This window comes from Homalodisca vitripennis, chromosome 5 (genome assembly GCF_021130785.1).
Source record: "Homalodisca vitripennis isolate AUS2020 chromosome 5, UT_GWSS_2.1, whole genome shotgun sequence".
Taxonomy (NCBI): Eukaryota; Metazoa; Arthropoda; class Insecta; order Hemiptera; family Cicadellidae; genus Homalodisca; species Homalodisca vitripennis.
The window spans coordinates 57,837,310-57,859,157 of NC_060211.1; the positions used below are offsets into that span (position 1 = coordinate 57,837,310).

Here is a 21,848-nt window from a genome sequence, read left to right on the forward strand (position 1 = left end):
AGAGTATACAGTAGACTTACCTATGTTCCCTAAAACGTACATATCGTATGTATGTTTTACATACAAACATATTATATATATATATATATATATATATATATATATATATATATATATATCCCTTTAACATACATATCGTAAAAGGACAGGCACTCATTTCGTGAAACGTTACTATGTTATTGAGGAGTCTATTGGAACCACGAATGATTGTACAATTTGCGACATCGATTATCACCCTTGAGGAGGAAAAGTGAAATGAGAGACGGTAGAGAGTGCGATGTGAGAGTGTGCTACAGGACACAGGTACAGGTAGGTAGGTAGTGGCGGCCAAGGCTAGATGTCGCGGCGGTCGCACCTGTTCCAGGGTGGTTGGCCTGTTGTCTGTACGTCGTGCCGCTGCTGCCGCCGCCGAGTCAGTGTTAGTTGTGCCGCGACTGTGTCTGTGTGTACTCTACCTTCCCTCATCTTCAACTCCTGTGTTTTACCTTATCTCGGACCTTGTTTATTTACTCTTGGATTACTATTTGTCATCTATAGTTTCATCTCCGGTAAGTTATCACCATTGTTATCTACGTTCTGTTTAGTGTGTGTGCAGTGAAGATAATGGGGTCATAGTTTTGTTTACAATCAACTGTCTGTCGGCGGTGTTGATGGGAGTGGCGTCCTTACTCTTCAGTCGAGCGTCAAGCTTCTGTTCGTACGGTCTGTTGTGCCGGCTCTCTTTATATTTAAAGCCATATAATACCTTCTTTGAAGACAAAATATAATATTCATTTTTAATTAATTAATCTAAGAATGTTTAAAATAATAATGCAAGAATTTTGTAATCAAAGAAAAAGTGCAAGGAGGCCCAAAGAAAAATAGATGAAGATAAGATTATGATTTTTTACAGAATGTATATATGATATATGACTGTAATTACCACATTTTAATAACTTATGGGATACCATGGACTTTACCCATGTGATCTAAAACGATCTAAAATCATTATTAATAATTTCCAACAGCTGTACACGTTTAGTTCCACAATGAATATTTTGGTACTCACGGACCATATTGCACAGATATTAACAAAGTATTTGTCGAGGGATTATTCACATGTAGGTCAATATGGTTAGATGAGTTTTAAGTGTTTTAGTTCCCGCTTTTGTGATTAGGACCTTTAGAATTTTGATGCGTTACTGATACTGTAGGTACTATCTCGAGGAATGTTTTTCCATCTAAGCCACCGCGCGGGCAACACCCGCCGAAGCCCGCGCTGTTATTGGAGAAATGTGTGTCAGCTAATTTAACTACTATCTTCTTTTTAGATATTTTGTCTGTTTGTAGTGCTTTCCGCACCTTATTTATCTTCTGTTGTTTTTCTGTTAACGTTTTAAGCATTGTCCAAGTGAAAAATAACAATTAATGTAACGTAGCTGAATTAAATTCATACAATTCCTCGTGTACGTCAATTGTACATAGGAAAGGTATTTTAGAGAACGGTGAATACAAACGTTAGAACAAATGTTTTAAAATGATTCCAAGCTACACAACACCACCCCTTCCCCTTCGTGCCTGTCCCAGAAAAACAATAAACAAGTTGTAGTTACGAAAGTAAACTACTTCATCTCCCAGTAAGAGATTTTACTACATACATAGTAGTTTGTATGTAATCCAGAATTTACTAATTTTCTTGTGGCACCAAATAATACACAAACGTTTGAGAACTTGTAACTGGGAGATTTAAACGCACGGTAAGCGCTAGTCACGCTCAGTCAACTAAAGCCCTTTTACTTTCTCTGTAACTACTGCATACTGTAACTCAGTCGATGTTGTGTTTTGTTTTATTCACTCCATACGAGGCGAACTGTTAATTATAATGGAAGTCTCCTGGAGAGTGTACCGACAGGTGTAGCAATATTTGAATGCTTCACTCGTTGTCACGAATATTTATATTAGCCACTCGGTGATTAAAAATCAGAAATAAACAGGTTTGTGGTATTTGGGCCTTTTCAAATTGTTTAATATTGCCCAAACTAATCTTCCTAGACAGGTCAAAGGTAAAAGACGACACAGCATCTGATCTTTCTCGTCTGACGCAGTGTCCTATTGGAGTAGGATTAGTATTATTGAATAATTTATCAAATATAGATAATGCGATGTGAAGTACGGCATTCATTTACTTTTATTTAAAGTAAAAAAGCAACTATAGTCATTAAAAAATAAAACCAGGTTATAATAAATGTAGTCATTGTTATTGGTGATTTAGATGGAAAATAGGTAAGAGTTATTATAGAAAACAATTATAAGTTATACAAACAAATATCAAATTAGTACACAAGATACATGTTTTTGTATGTACATGTTTGTTGTGCAATCCCTTTTCAGTTGGAATGTTTTTTAAATATATTTTTAAATAATACATTTTTGGTCACAGACCCTTACAATAATATTTCTGAAGGTAGGAAAATATAATTTTTTTATAATTCAACAAGGAATGGTTGATATTTGAGTCAGAATTTGAAACTGTCATGAAAATAAGGCCCAAAAACTATTGAAGATAAGGATGTGAAATTTTTTACAGCATGTGCATAAAAGATGAGATTATTCATACCAAGAAAATTGTAAATAACACAAATTAAATCTTTCTAAAATTATCCATTGATAACAATTAAATTTCTTTTCTTAAAACATTAACCAATTTTATTTGGGCCTAGTTACGAAACGTCCCTACATTTTCTACTGTACCCTTTTAAAGTGGTAAAAATATTTCTGTAGTAACAGAATTAGAAAAGTTTTCTATGATTAAAAAATTTTAAAATTATCCCAACCAAAAGGCTATTGTACCAAATTAGAGCATATAGTGCCTCGTGACCTTAGTTACAAAAATAGGTTTGAAACTTGTAATTAAGCCGAATTGTTAATTGTACGAGTAATTTACAAATATTTGAGATCATAAAAGATATTATATTTAAATTTATCGATGCATACATACATACATCACATAGTTAAGGGAAATTATAATCACGGAACGTTTATTTTTAAATTACGAATCATGAAAACGAATATCTACTGTAAAGTTCTGATCGGGACACTACATTCTACCGTTGCTTCTACTTTATCTAGACGTAATTACTTTATTTTTCGAAAAGTATACTTACACAGATTTGCTTTTGAAGTATTTCTGAGAACTCTTAGATGAATATACGTATCAACGTAATTGAAAGGTAAACGATGAGGATTAAGTAACACTTTAGTAATAGAATGTTCCTTTGAAGAAATAAAAGTTGAAAGATGACTAAATAATGAAATCTGATAGAAATGACAGATGAAGATTAGTATCAGCTTGGCCACCTGACCGCGAGGGTCTCAGTTTGTAGTTCTGTCCCCGCTGGAGAAATCGACAGCGACCGAAATGCCTTCATTATCTGTTGTTAACAAATAAGCCATCAGAGCTCGCCACAGGACAGCCGTGTAGTCTCCCAAGTTAATAGGAGTAGCCTAGCAATTTATTTCCTGATCTTATCTAACCGTGTTCCCTGTCGCGGCGCAGCTTGCCATTTCTAATCTTTTTATTTTCTCTTAACGCGTTTATATGAATTTATAAATTTAATTTGAGTAGGTAGCCAGCAGCTTTTGAATTTCTAGAACTTAACTTTTAATACAATCTGCGGAATGATTCATTGGATGACGTAATTTGTTTTATAGTCCAAGATTTATTGCCTAGTAATTGTTAGGTTACTACAGTACTTAGATTACTATTAAGGACATTCTTAACCCTAGTTAGACCACCGACGACAACGGTTTCAGCTATAAGATATATGCTACAGTTTACATCATCGGTTGACGTCAAATCTTCTTCGTGTGTCACATAGTTCGGTTTTACGTGACTTAAGGTTATAAACACAGAGTCAAGAAAAGATTAAGAAAATATCGTTTTGATATTATCAGAATAACTAATAATAGTTCTCATTGTATAGTTGTTATCACGAACCTACAAGTAAACGCTTGTCTACCATTAGTATACAATTTAGTGCTCTCTTAAAAGTTGTTTCCATATCATCAACAGTTTTATTGTATGCGTTGGTTTGAAAGTGGAGCAAAGAGTCTCGTAGAGAAGAACGGCACAAAACAGTTCGGGCATAGAATCTCATAAACACGTGTTGAGTATGAGCAAATAAACACTTCCAGAGATAGACTTAAAAAAGTACATTAAATTTCGTTAAAAGGAATATTAGCACTTTCAATAACACATAAAAGTGCCTGAGAAAAAGGTCCAAACACAGTCAAAGATGACTGTGATAATATTATAGACTTTATCTTGCTCACTAATTAAATACGGGAAGCATCCGCCAGTTATGTGTAGCGAAGCATTTTAATGAGGGATCAAAACGTTAAACGACCAAAAAGGCAACACAGGAGAGGCTAGACTACTTTATTGCCCACTCACATTATTTGTAGACATTATTTAGTCAATAGTTTCCATTCAGAGCACGTCTCAGCGGTGCTTGGAATAAGCGATCCGAAGTCTCTCTATCCTTGAACCCAGCCTCTTCCCTTCACAGCATCTTCACGTCCTCACCCGAGTTTATTCCTTCTATAGTATTACTACCTGTCTGCCCCTTACGTTATCTCTGTCACTGCCTTACCTATCGACAGTGCTCGGTAGTTACGATTTCTGTAGCCTTCTACTAGCCTTGAACCCGGCCTCTTCCCTTCACAGCATCTTCTCGTCCTCACCCGAGTTTATTCCTTCTATAGTATTACTACCTGCCTGCCCCTTACGTTATCTCTGTCACTGTCTTACCTATCGTCAATGCTCTGTAGGTAAGCCTTCTACTATCCTTGAACCCGGCCTCTTCCCTTCACAGCGTCTTCACGTCTTCACCCTAGTTTATTCCCTCTATAGTATTACTACCTGCCTGCCCCTTACGTTATCTCTGTCACTGTCTTACCTATCGTCAGTGCTCTGTAGGTAAGCCTTCTACTATCCTTGAATCCGGCCTCTTCCCTTCACAGCGTCTTCACGTCCTCACCCGAGTTTATTCCTTCTATAGTATTACTACCTGCCTGCCCCTTACGTTATCTCTGTCACTGTCTTACCTATCGTCAATGCTCTGTAGGTAAGCCTTCTACTATCCTTGAATCCGGCCTCTTCCCTTCACAGCGTCTTCACGTCTTCACCCTAGTTTTATTCCCTCTATAGTATTACTACCTGCCTGCCCCTTACGTTATCTCTGTCACTGTCTTACCTATCGTCAGTGCTCTGTAGGTAAGCCTTCTACTATCCTTGAATCCGGCCTCTTCCCTTCACAGCGTCTTCACGTCCTCACCCGAGTTTATTCCTTCTATAGTATTACTACCTGCCTGCCCCTTACGTTATCTCTGTCACTGTCTTACCTATCGTCAATGCTCTGTAGGTAAGCCTTCTACTATCCTTGAATCCGGCCTCTTCCCTTCACAGCGTCTTCACGTCCTCACCCGAGTTTATTCCTTCTATAGTATTACTACCTGCCTGCCCCTTACGTTATCTCTGTCACTGTCTTACCTATCGTCAGTGCTCTGTAGGTAAGCCTTCTACTATCCTTGAATCCGGCCTCTTCCCTTCACAGCGTCTTCACGTCCTCACCCGAGTTTATTCCTTCTATAGTATTACTACCTGTCTGCCCCTTACGTTATCTCTGTCACTGCCTTACCTATCGCCAGTGCTCGGTAGTTAAGATTTCTGTAGCCTTCTACTAGCCTTGAACCCGGCCTCTTCCCTTCGCAGCATCTTCACGTCCCCGTCCGAGTGTACTTTACCTTCTATGACATTGATACCTGCCTGCCCCTTACGTTATCCCTGTCATTGCCTTACCTATTGGCATTCCTCGGTAGTTAAGATTTTCTGTAGTCATCTTCTAACCTCAAATGCCTAAAGTTTTCTTTTTCGGACATTTTGACGTGGACTTGATCCTTTAGGAAGTAAATATGAAGGATACAATAATTACACCAACAGAACTTTATTCTACAGTCAAAAACGGGCTATGCCTTTGTTTAGTATACATACATTTTTAGGGAAGCAAACGTCATCTGACATACCCCCACGGAACAAATAAATGTACAAGAAAACAAGTGTGAAGGAATATCGCCTTCACGTGAAATGGTGAGAATGTACTGTTGTCAATAAACTGGCGGTGCAGACTTAAGTACCATGAGAATGCAAGATGTCAGTCAATGTCAACTCAGATTATTGAGGAAACATCCGGTGAAGATGAGTCGGTGACCAAGGACGCTCAGGATATATACAGAACTTGCTTGCAGAGACTTCAGTACCTTTGTCTGTTCAGTGCCAACAACCTCCTCAGTCTTTCACCAGGAACATAATGCGTGATTAATTACTACATGTCTGTAGTCGCTTGCCAGGCCGTACATCACAGAGACAATAGATGTAGCGGTGCTCTACAGTTGTTACTCAGCTTGGTGGTGCAGGAGTTGTAAAGTTTATCTTATTTCTGCTGTACCAGTTTCAGTTCTTGCTAAAATATTCTTCTCACTATGGATACATGAAAGTGTTGCAATCGGTTTTCAGTAGGAATATTTTTAAACAAAGTTTCGATCACTGCTCTTTTGATACTTTTTATGGAGACCGTGTGTTGATCACTCTACGAGGGATGGTAAGCATTTGAAGCTGAATTTTGGTCTATTTTATAATGAGGCAAAAAAATTTAAAATAACAATATTACTGTATTACTGGTGTATACATACACAATAAATGAAGGAAAATCCATGTTTTTACTATTGAAAAATAATTTTCTTTAAAAAAACTTTATACAAAACGTGTAATTTTATTGCAAAAAATGTCTTTAAGTCACAAATTAGCGGAAAACGTACCACTCTTTACCTAAAACCTACTCACGTACATACTGTAATATTTTAGATTTGTATCTTCAATCGTGTTTATACGGGCCTAGTTACAAAATTACCTAATTTGCATCTTCAATACATGCAACTCCTCGTGAACTGGTAGAAAACGTTCTCTACTTTTCTTCTATTGAAGGGAGTTATTAAAATTCGATTGTGCCCAAGGTGGTGTAATTACAGGAGGGCAGGTGCACACAAAATTGTTTGTTATTGTGGAAGTTATTTTTACACGTTATGATGTACACATTTACTTCGTAAAACTATCTTCACCCTTCACAAATAAAACTTATTGACCCCACTTGGTTGTCGACAGACACAAAGTTTAGCCAATTGTTCCAGGAATAGAGATGGCACAAGGAGGCTGTCCTTCTTTCGGCATATCTCTCGGCAGACAGAACACGCATGATATACTCTATCTGACCAATCTCGTGTACGGAAGGACATTATATCACGGGCGGAACCTGAACTGAGGCAGGTCGAGAGACGGATGTTCGCGAACTGTCGAGATAACCTCCTACTCCGGCCTTGACCTGAGGGCCTCGGCTCGCACGTGCAGACTTGACATTTCGCCGTCGCCGCTGACAATCGCCTCAAATTTGAACCAATTACCCGCGCGGGTGTGTGGACTACACAATGGACTCTTTGCAATTTGTGGCGTCAAGCTCGCCCCGGCCCGCCCCGCTCCTTATTCAGGACCTTTCGCGGGGCAGGACGTGTCTATGTATTATTACATTCGTTATTTTTGTAATTACATAAGTGTTCGTCAATTTCTGAAATTGCGGTGTTATTTAGAATTTGCATTTGCCAAACCTCAACTGCACCTTACTACTGTAATAACGCCATTTCGAGACATGCCGCTACCCGGACTCGCTGTGTTGCTGTTCAATTCTTAGTATTTCGTACAAAGAAACATCTGTAAAATGTGATTAACCTACTGTAACCCAGATGTCAATAGTTCTCTACGGGATTAAATTGATCTTGAGCGCAATGAAAATGCTCCTGACGTAAGTTGTGTCCTAAAAGTTTCTCTAACGGTTCCTTTATAATTTGTATAGTAACTAAGGCTAACTAGGGGATTTTGATGTTTAGTAAATCATTAGGAACAGGTGAATATTTTACTCTTGTTTTCCTTCTTCTTACTCTCTACTTTAGACAGGTTATTTGTGACCATTTCGAGACATGCCGCTACCCGGACTCGCTGTGTTGCTGTTCAATTCTTAGTATTTCGTACATAGAAACATCTGTAAAATGTCACTAACCTACTGTAACCCAGATGTCAATAGTCTCTACGGGATTAAATTGATCTTGAGCGCAATGAAAATGCTCCTGACGTAAGTTGTGTCCTAAAAGTTTCTCTAACGGTTTCTTTATAATTTGTATAGTAACTAAGGCGAACTAGGGGATTTTGATGTTTAGTAAATCATTAGGAACAGGTGAATATTTTACTCTTGTTTTCCTTCTTCTTACTCTCTACTTTAGACAGGTTATTTGTGACCATTGTATTATTTCCTGCGACCTCTCCTGGATTTGACCCGGGACTGTTTGTACTGACTGTTTAAAGATAACCACTATGGGGGTTTTGATAATGTTTGCAGAACCATTAGGAACATGAGTATTTTACTCGTTTTTCCTTCTTCAGACAGGTTTTTTATGACCATTATTACATTTCCTTCGAGCTCTCATAGGATTTGAACCCGGGACCTTTTGTACTGAATGATGAAAGAGTACCACTATGTGGGTTTTGGTAATGATTGCAGAACCATTAGGAACAGACAAGTATTTTACTCCTCTTATTCTCTACTTCAGACCTTTTTTTGTTATGGCCATTGTAATATTCCCTGAGAGCGGTCATGGGATTTGTACCCGGGACTTTTTGCACAAACTGTTCAAACAGTACCACTATGGGTAATTTGGTAATGATGGCAGAACCATTAGGAAGGAGCAGATGAGTATTTAACTCTTAAAATCAAACAAGAGCTAGGCACATTTTTGGGATACCGCAACCACATTATCGAGGAATTTTCTATTATTATAATGTTGATCTGCACTAGAATCATAATATATGGTGTTTACTAGAAATCAACATGAAGTCGTTAGAAATAATGATAGCCGAGTGTGGAGCAGCAACGGGCAGTGGTATGGTATGTGGAGCGAAGGTTACATGCAATGTAGTGTCTGTTGCCGTAATTTGTATGCTGCTCTCACGAGATGACGTATGTCAGATAATATGCGCTAATACATGAGACCAGCAGAACCGTTACAGTCTAGGGTGGGAGGACCACAATGGGTTCTGCGGATTGATTCTTGAATCTGTAACTGTTATTGATAACTAACATCTAAGGCGTCCGGTTCACATTAATTGAAACATTTTTTACACAAGTAAATTCATGAAATGTCACACAAATGACAGTAAGTCATGTCACACTTTTGATTGTTTATAACTACTTTATTGTTTACAGATGTATGAGACAGACCTAAATTAAAACTGCAGTTGTTGATTCATTACAGTTACCAATAATGTTGTCATCCAGTAATGTGTAATTTTACGTTTTTGTAATATCAGCGCGATTCACCTAAAATAAACGTTTCTTGTTCTGATGTAATATGTCCTGAGACCGTGTTATTGGTCCATTTTACTTCGCTAAAAACTCTATTTTACAGATTGATCTATTTTGATATGCTAGAACACTATGCTCTGCCACAAATTAAAAATGGAAATGTAATTTTTCAACACCTGTATCACCTACCCACTATAGTAAAATTGCTCGTGGTTTTAAAACAAGAAATCGCCTAGAAGTTGAATAGGTAGAGGTAGTTGGAAGGTTAGCCAATCACGCTCACTTGACCATACCTCTTTAAATTATGTTGACACTTGAAGTAACGAGTCAGAGCTACGATTAAGTCAAATAAGTTACCCCAGATCCTAATCAAGGTATGGAAACCTTGCAATTCGTGGTGCTCATGTCGAGCTCGGGGGTAAAACTGTTTAAAATACCTTATGTTAACCTCATTCTTGTAATGTGTAAACTTTTATAAATAAAGTTAGTTAAACGTGTAACATGACTTTGTGAACGCATTGGATTTTGACTTCGCTGTGGAGAGCAATCTTCAGTCAACAGATGTTAAAATGATGCAGACTCTTGTTAGGCTACTCGCAAGTCTCTGCCATGATACAGTGATGCAACTTGTTGAGGGCCAAAAACAATATTGTGTAACCGTAGATTATTCGTATCCTTCGAAGTGGGTGGTTTTATCAAACCAAGGGTTAGGACTTACCTTGGTCGAGTAAATGGAAGAATAGACATTCTTTTAGTGGCTCATTATCGAATAACTGCTCTGTCACAAGCACGAGATTTTGTATTATCGTAGTCCGTCATGAAGTAGTTGGTCCCTTAAAATGATGAAGAAGAACCACGGCTCTGCTCTTGAGTCAGCCAAAAGTGCTCATAAAATCGTGAAAAAGAATGCTGGTCTTTGAGTCGTAACCCCTTTCATAAAAGGACTAGAAAGGACGAAATGTCTTATGCTACCTTTTACTTAAGTTCCTCGTGTATTGAGAAGATATAGAAAAAATATGTAATACATTTCCCAACCAAAGGTTTTCAAAAATCGCTCACTTTGCAATGACAGAATTTCCTTTTGTTTAACGAGAGCTGACACTTTAAATTTGGAACGCAGGTCTTTTGTGGCATACGGACCCATGTTCCATTTCTATTAGGAGATTATTTGATTGAACTAAGGAAGCGCTTATATATAACAAATTGTATAAAAACATCAATACAAATTTCGTTCTGTAAATTTGTCGACATTTAATTCTTGAGAGGAATTTATCCGACCTTGCTGTTCAGAGAATCGAGTTTAGCTTATACCTGCTGTGGACTGTGGAGCCAGGTGATGTTGCAGGTTCTCTCGATGCTGTAATGGCGATGTTTTGTGCGGTCCCTCGTCACGATTAAGCACCTGCCCCCAGGTAGACTGGTAGACATTCCACCCCCATTTATCAGGGACAGAAGGTCTAATGGTCCATCTGGCCGCCCTCGCCCGAACCCCCACCTGCCCTTTAGTCGCTCAACCATGCCCTCTAGATCTCAGTGAAGAAAGAAGTTCAAAACTGAAATGTTTTTTCTAGCGTTAAAATACTTATAGTTTACTCAAATTCATAAAGAGTAGTTATTATGATTAAACATACGTTCTGCCATGTACACGTAAAACTAATTAACATGGAAACTTTCTCAGCCCGCACCATAATTCAAACATGGATGTTCGCAAAGAAAAGTTGAACGTCAGCCTCCGAGCTACCAAGGATAACACAAAATTCATAATTCATAATACTACAGTATTTACGAAACGACAGCATTACAGAACCTTTAAACGTTAATTGATTGAATGGAACGAGCTACAAGGTGCAAAATGGATTCGAATTTTGTGATATTTTGAACTAAAGCTGAGGAAGAGTGACTGAGTTCCATGGAATCACTTATTCTTTCATACTTTTAGTAATGGAACTGGTTTAGGAACAATCAAGTTAATTCTTGCCCAAAAGACACATTGCATGACACAGACATGTGTTACATTCTATTCATTTATATGTTACAATGCCGCAAACTTGACCTCAAATAGACAACTTCCGTTCAGAGATGGCTTAAATTTTTAGTTAAGCAATGTAACCATTATGGAATCTTTGTAAATAAATAATACAATTGAGACGGCAGGGAATATCACAACTGTGGGAGTACTGAGCGAAGTACACATGGTGTTGGAGCTGACTGTCATCACTCACATTTCTAATACTGCTGACTGTGTTACATTCTATTCTATTTATATGTTACAATGCCGCAAACTTGACCTCAAATAGACAACTTCCGTTCAGAGATGGCTTAAATTTTTAGTTAAGCAATGTAACCATTATGGAATCTTTGTAAATAAATAATGCAATTGAGACGGCAGGGAATATCACAACTGTGGGAGTACTGAGCGAAGGTACACATGGTGTTGGAGCTGACTGTCATCACTCACATTTCTAATACTGCTGACTGTGTTACATTCTATTCTATTTATATGTTACAATGCCGCAAACTTGACCTCAAATAGACAACTTCCGTTCAGAGATGGCTTAAATTTTTAGTTAAGCAATGTAACCATTATGGTAATTTTTGTAAATAAATAATACAATTGAGGCGGCAGGGAATATCACAACTGTGGGAGTACTGAGCGAAGTACACATGGTGTTGGAGCTGACTGTCATCACTCACATTTCCAATACTGCTGACTGTGTTACATTCTATTCTATTTATATGTTACAATGCCGCAAACTTGACCTCAAATAGACAACTTCCGTTCGAAGATGGCTTGAATGTTCAGTTAAGCAATGTACGTAATAAATTACTGATGCTTGAATCATTGTCATTTCATCCCTAGATTATGCCATTGTAATAGGATTCAGTAATCATAAATTGCTCTAGGTTTGGTTGTAAATAGATTAATCAAACTATCATAACTTCGGTTACATTTACATAATAATAGTGTAAATTAAAGCCATCTTTGAGTGGCTGTCATTTCAGGCTTGGTTGCACGTTTGGGGTCAGATTTGCTGCATTGTACTTGACTAATAAAGATCTTTAATTTGATGTGCATACCAACCTATACTTACATTTAACATTGTCTTCTGATTCCTTAAGGGTCGTACTCCTAAGGAGTAGTGGGTCACTGGATATCTGTTAAATTTGATTTTTGTCCAGTAAGTATGTATCAAGTTTTGTAGCTCGTTCTTAAGTAGTTTTTAAAACATTAACCGTCCCGAGACTATTTGGACACATTGTATAGTAAAACATGTCGATGGACAGGCTCCGAGGAATGTAAAGAGTTAGCCTCGAATTGCGTAAATAATAGCCAATGAAATGTATAAACGTCAACAAATGAAAGATAAACATCGTCTGGTAAAGACGCCGAGTCATCATTTTGTACTATTACGATATTTAAACATTATAAATGAATATAACCTTTCAAAACAATACAAATATGAAGTGAAGTAAATAGTCAAGACAATTGTAAGTAAAATATATAAAATAGAAGTTAGTAGCTTCCAAACGATTTTAAAATTATCTTTCTCTATCCTTGAGAGTTGATTCCAGTGAAAATTACTCTTCACATCTTATTTATATTGGTTTTACATAATAATGTTAGCTTAAGTCTATACAGTACCTCATTTACTTAGTTTCATGATTTCTGCCTGTTTATGGTTATACTTGTAGTCTGTGCTTTGTAATCTTCAATGTTATTTAAATAGCTCATCGGTGTTTTAGGTACGGGACCATTTCAATTTACTATAAGCTCCGTACACCTTGGAAATTATCGCTTACTATTTAATTTCTTGATATAATGTTGATGTAATGAGACTCCCTGTTAATATTGTAACGGCTCACACTAGGAAACTAAACTCTGCACACATTTATGTAAGGTTATGAAGTACGTTTAGGGCATAATTCATATTTCGTTCACAACCCCAAAATGGGGAATTTTGGGAGCAACTCAAAAAGTTAAAATGACATGTCCCATGCAGTGACCCGCTCATTTTAAAGGTCTCGATAAAAGAAAGCTAACAACGTAAACTTAACCCAGTACAAAATGGCGGCCAACTGAAAGTTTTACAAGTCAGAATTAACAATTTACAACCAATACATTAGTAACCAGTTAGAGCAGCTAAAACTTTTAAACCACTCAGTGACTTTACATGTTTAAGGTACTCATATAAGGTTAAAAACTAGGGCAAGTAGAGATTTATTGTAACCCGTATTTTTTACGCTGCCAATTAAGGAAAAGAAAAGACATTTAGAAATGTTATATCTTTGTTATGAATTATAGACGTAGGTAGGCTATCATTCCTTACCATCATAACACTTCACAAGAAATGTCCAAACTGCTTCTCCTCAACAGCTTGACAATGCGCCAGTGTGGTGTAAACATGTGATACAACTCGCGGTAATGTTTGTTGAGGAATCCCTTGCATTTCCTGTATATTCGATTTCTCAGATCATCAGTATCTTGTGGCTTTGATTTGTACTATCTGCCTTTGACATAACCTCATATGAATAATTCTAGTGGTGACAAGTCCGGTGATCTTGCAGGCCACTCAATAAACTCACGTCTACTTTATCTATCGATTTCGGAAAGAATTATCTAAGTAGTGGCGGACTTGCCGGGTATAATGTCGTGCTGCTCTGTCTTTTTGGAACCAATATTGTTCAAAATCAGCTCTGGATGTATGGATTGCTAGAATTATCTGTTGTTGGGGCATATAAAATATAAGTACACATCATCAATGAAGAAAGGTCCAATAACTCGTCCTCCGATCACACCTAGCCAAACGTTAATTTTTTGGGATGTTGATTGTGGTGTTCCGGCACCCAGTAAGCGTTGACATCACTCCAGAGACGATAATTGTGTCCTCCCAGTTAATCATGAAAGTTGCTTTGTCACTAAATTTGGATATCATTTAATTTAAATATGTGTTTATCTATTTTACTTATCATTCATCACAATATTGTACCCTTCGATCAAGGCCATCTTCGTTCAGTTCGTGTACAAGATGGATTTTGTGAACTTTGTATTGGTTTTCATGTAAAATCATACAAACGGATCCTTGGGTAATCCCCTCTTCTCTTGAGAGAGTAGTAGTTGACACATGTGGGTTTTCAACAACAGACGTCAACGCTTCCAAACAATGGTTTTCAGATTTTGCTGACCTCGGTCATCCAGATTTATGCCGATTCTTCACTGAGCGTGTTTCTTTAAAACGTTTTATTGTTTTTCAACAGCTGATTTTGATATGGCGTTTCTATCGGGAAATGTTTCATAAATAAATATCTCACTTGATCGTGTGAACGAATTCTATCACCACAATCACACACCATTAACAAAGTAATACGTTCCTGTCCGTTTAGCTCCATAATGAAGGTAAAGAACAATGTGAGTCAGTACGGTAAGACACTCATGGTATTTTATATGTATTGTCATTAAAACAGCTGTTCCATTATAAACAGCTGATTTGATTGCTAACCAGTAATGTGGTTCAGTATTATGTTGTTGTTACGAGTAGAGTCAGTAAATAAACAAGCCATGTTTACAATTCCTTCCTGTTTTATAAAATAGTATTGAAGATAATAATCCTCTGTTAAGACTAGTAAAGGCAACTGATTGCACTGAACGAAATCCATAACTTGCGGAATGTAGTTCTCCTCCAGTTAGGAATTACCAATAATGATTTTAATTTTTGTTATTTGCTATGTTTTATATTTTAACCCATACTTTGCTATGATCTTTTCTCTTTAATCCCTTAAATTTATAAAGGTACTGAGTGGTGCTTAATATTTAATCATTTAAGCTGCTCTAAAAGTTTACTTATGCTTAGGTTGTAAGTAGTTAATTCTGACTTATAAAACTTTCAATTGGCCGCCATTTTGTACTGGATTCAGATAAAGTCGCTCAATGGGGTTTGTCGTTTAAAATTTTTGGGTGGCCCCTAAAATCTCCCATTTTGGTTTGTGAATGAAGTAGTAATTATGCATAAACAATACTATATAACATAACATAGGGGTGAGCGGAGTTTAGTTTTTCTTGTGTGAGCAGTTACACTTAACAGGGGGTCTCCACACATTTTACTAACCCTATATATACTGAGTTTTATAAAGCTTTAAACACAAAAAATCAAGATATTCTTTGAATTCTTGAATTTTCTTATGGAAAATAAAGTATATTTTTGACACCTTTTACATCTTAAATACTTGATTGTTGCGAATTTTATGCTCTAAGATTTTGTTCAACCAATTGGGATAGAGATATTTTCGAATTGTCACGTGGACAATACTGTTGTAATAACACTGATGACACTTAGCAAGTTTTGGTTTCTCTTTTATGTATTTACAGTACAAAACTTCATGTTTCGAGTATTCTGATGAAATCTGATTGAAAAAGGAAGTTGAGATTTTTATTATAGAACTGTGTACAAATTAGTAAGTATTTTACTATTTTTTTCTTCTTAAAAGAGAAAGAAACATGTATTATTCAACTCTTTCAGCGCCGAAAAAGTGTTATATTTTGAGACAATTTAAATTGAATTAATGGCTTAACTGGCAGATATACATAATAGCCTATACACGTTATGTTAAACAGTCAGTTACACAATTGCATGCTTTTAGTCAACAATTACTTTTTAGTGTAATTTTTTGCAACTTGTTGAAGATTGGAAGAAGTAATGCACTGAACTTTGTTTTCACAGATATATCATCTTATATAGGACATGAATTAGGCCTACACATGTTTGATGTATTCGTTTATTTTATATGCTCGCTAATTAAATCTCAGAAACTATACATATTAGGTGTGTACAGAAATATAGAGGCGTAATTTCACATTTTCATGTCACCTCAAAGTAATCGGGTTGTTTACCGATTTTAGAGTTCCGCTTCTCTGGAATTAAGTGTTAGAAACCATGTAGAGTTTATAAAAAAAATACGGAAGAATTCCGAGAAATATTTTGATAACACGTTTTATCTTTGATATTTAACTCCAGGCCTTCGCTCGCCAACTGGCATATGTATTTATTATGGTTGGTTCTGGTCCTCTGTGTAGTAAATTGACAATGCGAAATGATCGGTATCCTTTACTACACAGATAATTCCTGAAGTCAGGGACTGCATCGGATATATCGGTAATCTGAAGAACAGTTATATATTTCACTCTTGGTGTGAACATCCTGGGGTCTTGATAGTAAATAACAATGTGAAACCTATCAGTATACTTTACTACACGAATAATTGCTAAAGTCAGAGGCTGCATCGGATTTATCAGCGATCTGAACAACAGTTATACATGTCACTCACTCTTGGTGTTTTTTGTTCTGTGATGTCTTTAGGAACACATAATCGATTTAGATACATATCTACCATTGTGTCTCTCAACAGGATCGCGCCATGTCTGTCGCCACCACAATACAGATAAATAATAATGTATCTCTCCTGAGATCACTGCTGGCCCGACCGGTGACAGCTCCTATCTACAAGCGCATACAGTCGCGCGACAATCGCAGGTGCGAAAGTGAACTCATCATCTTGTCTCGTAGCTCAGCTGTCGCATAAATAAACGTAACCTACGAGGCGTTTAATGCCAACTTTCAACTATATTGGCATTTTGTAGCAGTCTTACATCTTTAAAATACACACTCAGACAATTAATTCTTTAGACATGCAGCTGATAATACTGCTCGGTTGACAATTTGTATCAATAGTAGATTGTAAAGAGGGTCTTATTCCTTTTCTAATTAAGAGCCTTGTTTAATTTTTACTAGGACGTAATGTTTTCCCAAGCATTACATTATGATATATTCAGATTGATTCAGACTAGAATTATATCATATAGACCAATTGTCAATGTCAATATCTTTATCGCAATAGATTATATTGTAAAAATATATGTTATGGTATTAATCCCACGTTACAGGGTTATATTTATATTAGAATAATGAAGAGTCAACTAGAACCCCTTTAAGAATTATTTTATTTCCTTAGCAATGTAGTTTATCAATAAATAGCAATCTAAAAAATAAAACAAACCCAATCTTTGAAAAAATTAAAGTATTAAATACAGAATATCAATCAAAATTACAACTGTTATATAAATTTAACATCTGTTTAAATGATCCACATGTGTATATTTAAATTGTTTATTGTTTATTATAATATTTAGAGGTATAAGCTCACACTGATTATGGTTTAATACCGAAACACGTGTCAGAAAATAAAATAATTTTTGAAAGGGTTTTAGTTGACTATTCATTATTCTAATGTACAAATATATTTTTAAAAATTTATGAAACGTAAATTTACCTAAATACATGCACATAAATGCGTGGTTACACGTACGTAAAGGTACTGAAATATTAAAGTCGTCTAGGTTGTATCTCAGATTGAGCGGGTGTATCTCATAACAATTCCCTCAGTGTTTCCTCTCGCCATCGAAGAAGACACGGATGTCAAGTTTCAGGGAGTGAGTAAAAGTAGGCTCAACCTCAAGCGGTCGGGTCCCGTTACACTGGCTGGCTGGCCTACTCCTGCAGACCTGTTCCATGCCTGCCTACATACTCCGATCAGGAGGCTTCTGCCCTACCCATCGTGCCCTCCTTAGGCCACTTTCCAATCAGTGACACGCAATGTCAACAGTTCATCAACTTCTTGCTCAGACGCCCAATACATTTTGGCCTCTGTGATTATTAATAATTCATGAATTCTTAATAGGGTTTCTGACCAGGCTAGGCCAATCATTTATTATCGGACATTTTGGTTCGTCTCCTCATTAATTTCATGAATCAAAAGAGCACAAGTTATGTTAAAACCACCAAAGTCTAGTCCAATGTGTTTCCAATGTGGAGCAGTTGTGTTTGTCCTTATGTCTCCACATTGGATAAATCCACAATAAATCAAAATTTTATAATTGATCGTAAACTATTTAAAATATGTACGTGGTGATGCTTGGTGTCATATCAGGTTTAGGCAAATTATTTTGCTTTATTTTATTTTATTTCCTTTTAACGGTCAACGACCACTTTATAGCAATACACATAGTGCAAGGTAGCTAATTACCATTATAGTGCCCAGACATAACAGGGACAAGCCAAACATGCGATTGGACTCTATACTCCTAGACATGATTGACTGTGTACATAATTAAGTATAAATTATAATAGATATAACAGTAATGATAATAATTGTTGAGCAGATAAGCAACTAGAAATAAATAACAGTGCAAAAACAAACTATCCATAAAAAAGTAACAATGCAGAAAAACTATAAATGGATAACAAGAACAAAAAAAAGAAATATATAAATGAACAACAATGTTAATAAAATAGTTTTAAATAAGTGACAATGCAAAAAAAAAAAACTAAGAATGAATAACAAGTTAACAAGATCCATAAACACCAACAAAGTAAAAAAAAAATCTATATAAATAAAAATGAATTTCCGTTCGTTAGTCTCGCTAAAACTCGAAGAAACGGCTGAACCGGATTTGGCTTAATTTTGGTCTTGAAATGTTCGTGGAAGTCCAGGGAAGGTTTAAACGATGAGAAAATATAACAAAATTGCAAGGAAAATACTAAAAATCGACAATTTGATTTTCCCATACAAAACTGTTTCTTACCTGTCAAACGTTTGATTGATGTTTATGTACCGATAATTAGTTTAACAGCTGTAACAAATTACAATGACGAAGTGTTCCTCAGTATCATATGTTTAACTTACTACTGCATGCAATTTTGGGTGTAAAACAGCTGTCGTCATTATAGGTTAACATTATTAGTGCAAGAAAACATTAATATCAGATACTGCTTACAATGCCGAGGAAGAAAACGACCTAACATAGGTCGTCGAAGTAGATCGAATGTGCGGCGAGCTACCTCACGCGCTAATCGCACTGATGACCAGCAAGAGACTGATAATGATAACAGTCGTTATTGGTATGGCACATTTGCGTTCTACAGTAAATCAGAATGAAGTGGATAGACAAAGAATGCAACGAGTTCGGGCACATCGATCACAACAGCAGCGAGCCGGGAAAAGGAAATTGACCGATTCCGCAAACGCAATGCTCCTGTGAACCTGGAACGAGCAGCGTTCTCCTACGATTCATAAATCGATAATAGTGCCGACAAATACAGTACATCCAAATAACGCTGAATGTTATTTATTATCTTAGATTGTTATTGGTGAATGTTCGTGGTCCGACATCGTTTCAACCAATTGAGAACAGTTGATGGACATCTGTGGTGCTACTTACCGTGAGGCGTGTCAACTATTACAGTTACTCGAGAATGATTTACATTGGGATAATACGCTCAAGGATTCCATCATATCTTCATCACCACATCAAATTCGAACATTGTTTGCGATTATAATATCCACATGTTTCCCTTCGAATCCGGAAGATTTTGTGGATGAAATATAGGGATGACATGTCTGAGGATGTGCTACATCGTGTGCGATTGTCAAAACTTTGAATCCTACACTACTAATTAATTCGGAAATTTACAATTAGACATTGATCATGATAGAATATATGTGTTTATTGATGGCAAAAAAAAAGTACTGTCGTGTTTGGGCCTGACAGCACCCAATATTTTATGTCGAAGTTTTTGTTACACATGGTAAAGTATATCTTTATATGTTTACGCACCGCAAAAAAAGACAAAACATATAGTTTACCAGAAAGCTTTAAATTGATTTACCTGTATTGATTGCCTTTTGTCCAATATGATAATGATGATTAATTTGACAATAAATGTGTTATATATTTAATGTATTCAAAAATGTCATTGTTTATCATTTCTGATTCCAGGTGCTGAAACCAACAAAAAAGTCAGCTCTATGAATTTTTATTCATACAGATTCGTGATGCTATTAATGCCGTTGCAAATGCAGAAAATGTGGAAAAAATTTACAATTTTGCGGCCACTTAATTGGAAGCCCGCGCCACATGCACGGAATACGCGCAAGATGCGATGTCATATGTTAGAAAATATCTCCGTCCAGACCTATTTTATTACATTCACCTGTAACCCACAATGGATGGAAATTAAGAAAGAATTGCTACACGGCCAAACAAACCAATTGATAGGCATGACATCACTGCCAGAGTGTTTAAGCAAAAATTAAAATCTTTAACGAATTTCATTATAAAGCATCGTGTGTATGGCCAAGTACCTTGTTGGATGTACTCTGTTGAGTGGCAAAAGCGTGGTTTGCCACATGCGCACATATTAGGTTTGTTTAGTTGATAAATTAAGGCCAGAAAGACATTGATTCCATAATTTCAGCCGAGATTCCGATGAAACACTTGACCCAAAATTGCATGCAGTAGTAAGTAAAACATATGATACATGGACCTTGCGGGAGGTTTTCAACAACTCCCCCTGTATGGTCAACGGCAATTGTTCTAAGCGATACCCTAGAGCATTGATTGCTGAAAAACCATCTCGGGAAATTGATGGTTACCGTTGTATCGTCGGCAATCAGTTGAGGGACGGTGGGCGATCTGTAATTGTGAAGATAAAAGGACAAAATTTTGATGTAGATAATCGTTGGATTGTGCGTACTCGCCAAATATTGTCCAAAACTTTTGAAAGTCACATCAATGTTGAATTATGTAACTCTGTCAAATTGATAAAGTACATATGTAAATATGTTAACAAAGGTAGCGACATGGCCAAGAGGTAAGTGAAACGAAGTTCACCGGGTCAGCTAGTAAATAAATAAATACGAACAGCTACCAATTATGGCAAAAGTGACAACTACACCATAGCGCTGATGAATAAATTAATTACTTCTTAAAAAAAAAAGAAAAACATTTGTGCCATGCCCACATCACTCAAACAAGTCCCCTATCCATTTCTACTGTATACAGGAAAGCAGACCAGCTTTGACTGACATTTTGGTTCACGCCTCCTCATTCGTTAATTTAAAATAATCGGGGTCAGTAATTAACCCCCGATAAAAAAAAAAAAAAACCAAGGTCTAGTCCAATGTAAAATACTCAATTACAGTGATACATAACCTTGTAATTGTAGTAATATTCAATAAACATATTGGATTTATTATTAATATTACTTCGCTTTTCTTAATTTTCGTTTCTAAAATAAAATGGACACCAATGTAAATATGTACGTATGCCATGTAAAATATGATTATGTTGAACCAATTAAAAGACAGAATAATGTTACAATTATACTTTAAACATGATTATTACTATATGGGAGCAGCTTTATGGGTGGTCAATGGATCAGTGTAGCGGGTACAACGGTTATCGCAAGATACCCAGATCAAGCAACGTCGAGCATGGCTGCTGCTTGGATGGGTGACTGACTGCTGAGCGATCCTGTACTTGCAAGCAGCCCGCCTGCCCGGCCATTGGTGGTG

General features: G+C 36.6%; 1 protein-coding gene across 1 annotated transcript in view; it reads left to right on the forward strand.

The window, feature by feature from the left end:
- Positions 1 to 390: 390 nt before the first annotated feature.
- The window catches only part of LOC124362263 (cadherin-99C-like), a 222,983-nt gene continuing 201,525 nt past the window's right edge, over positions 391 to 21,848 (forward strand). Inside the window, 1 exon segment of the mRNA XM_046816616.1 lies at positions 391 to 548. The gene's annotated coding sequence lies outside the window, so the exon portion shown is untranslated.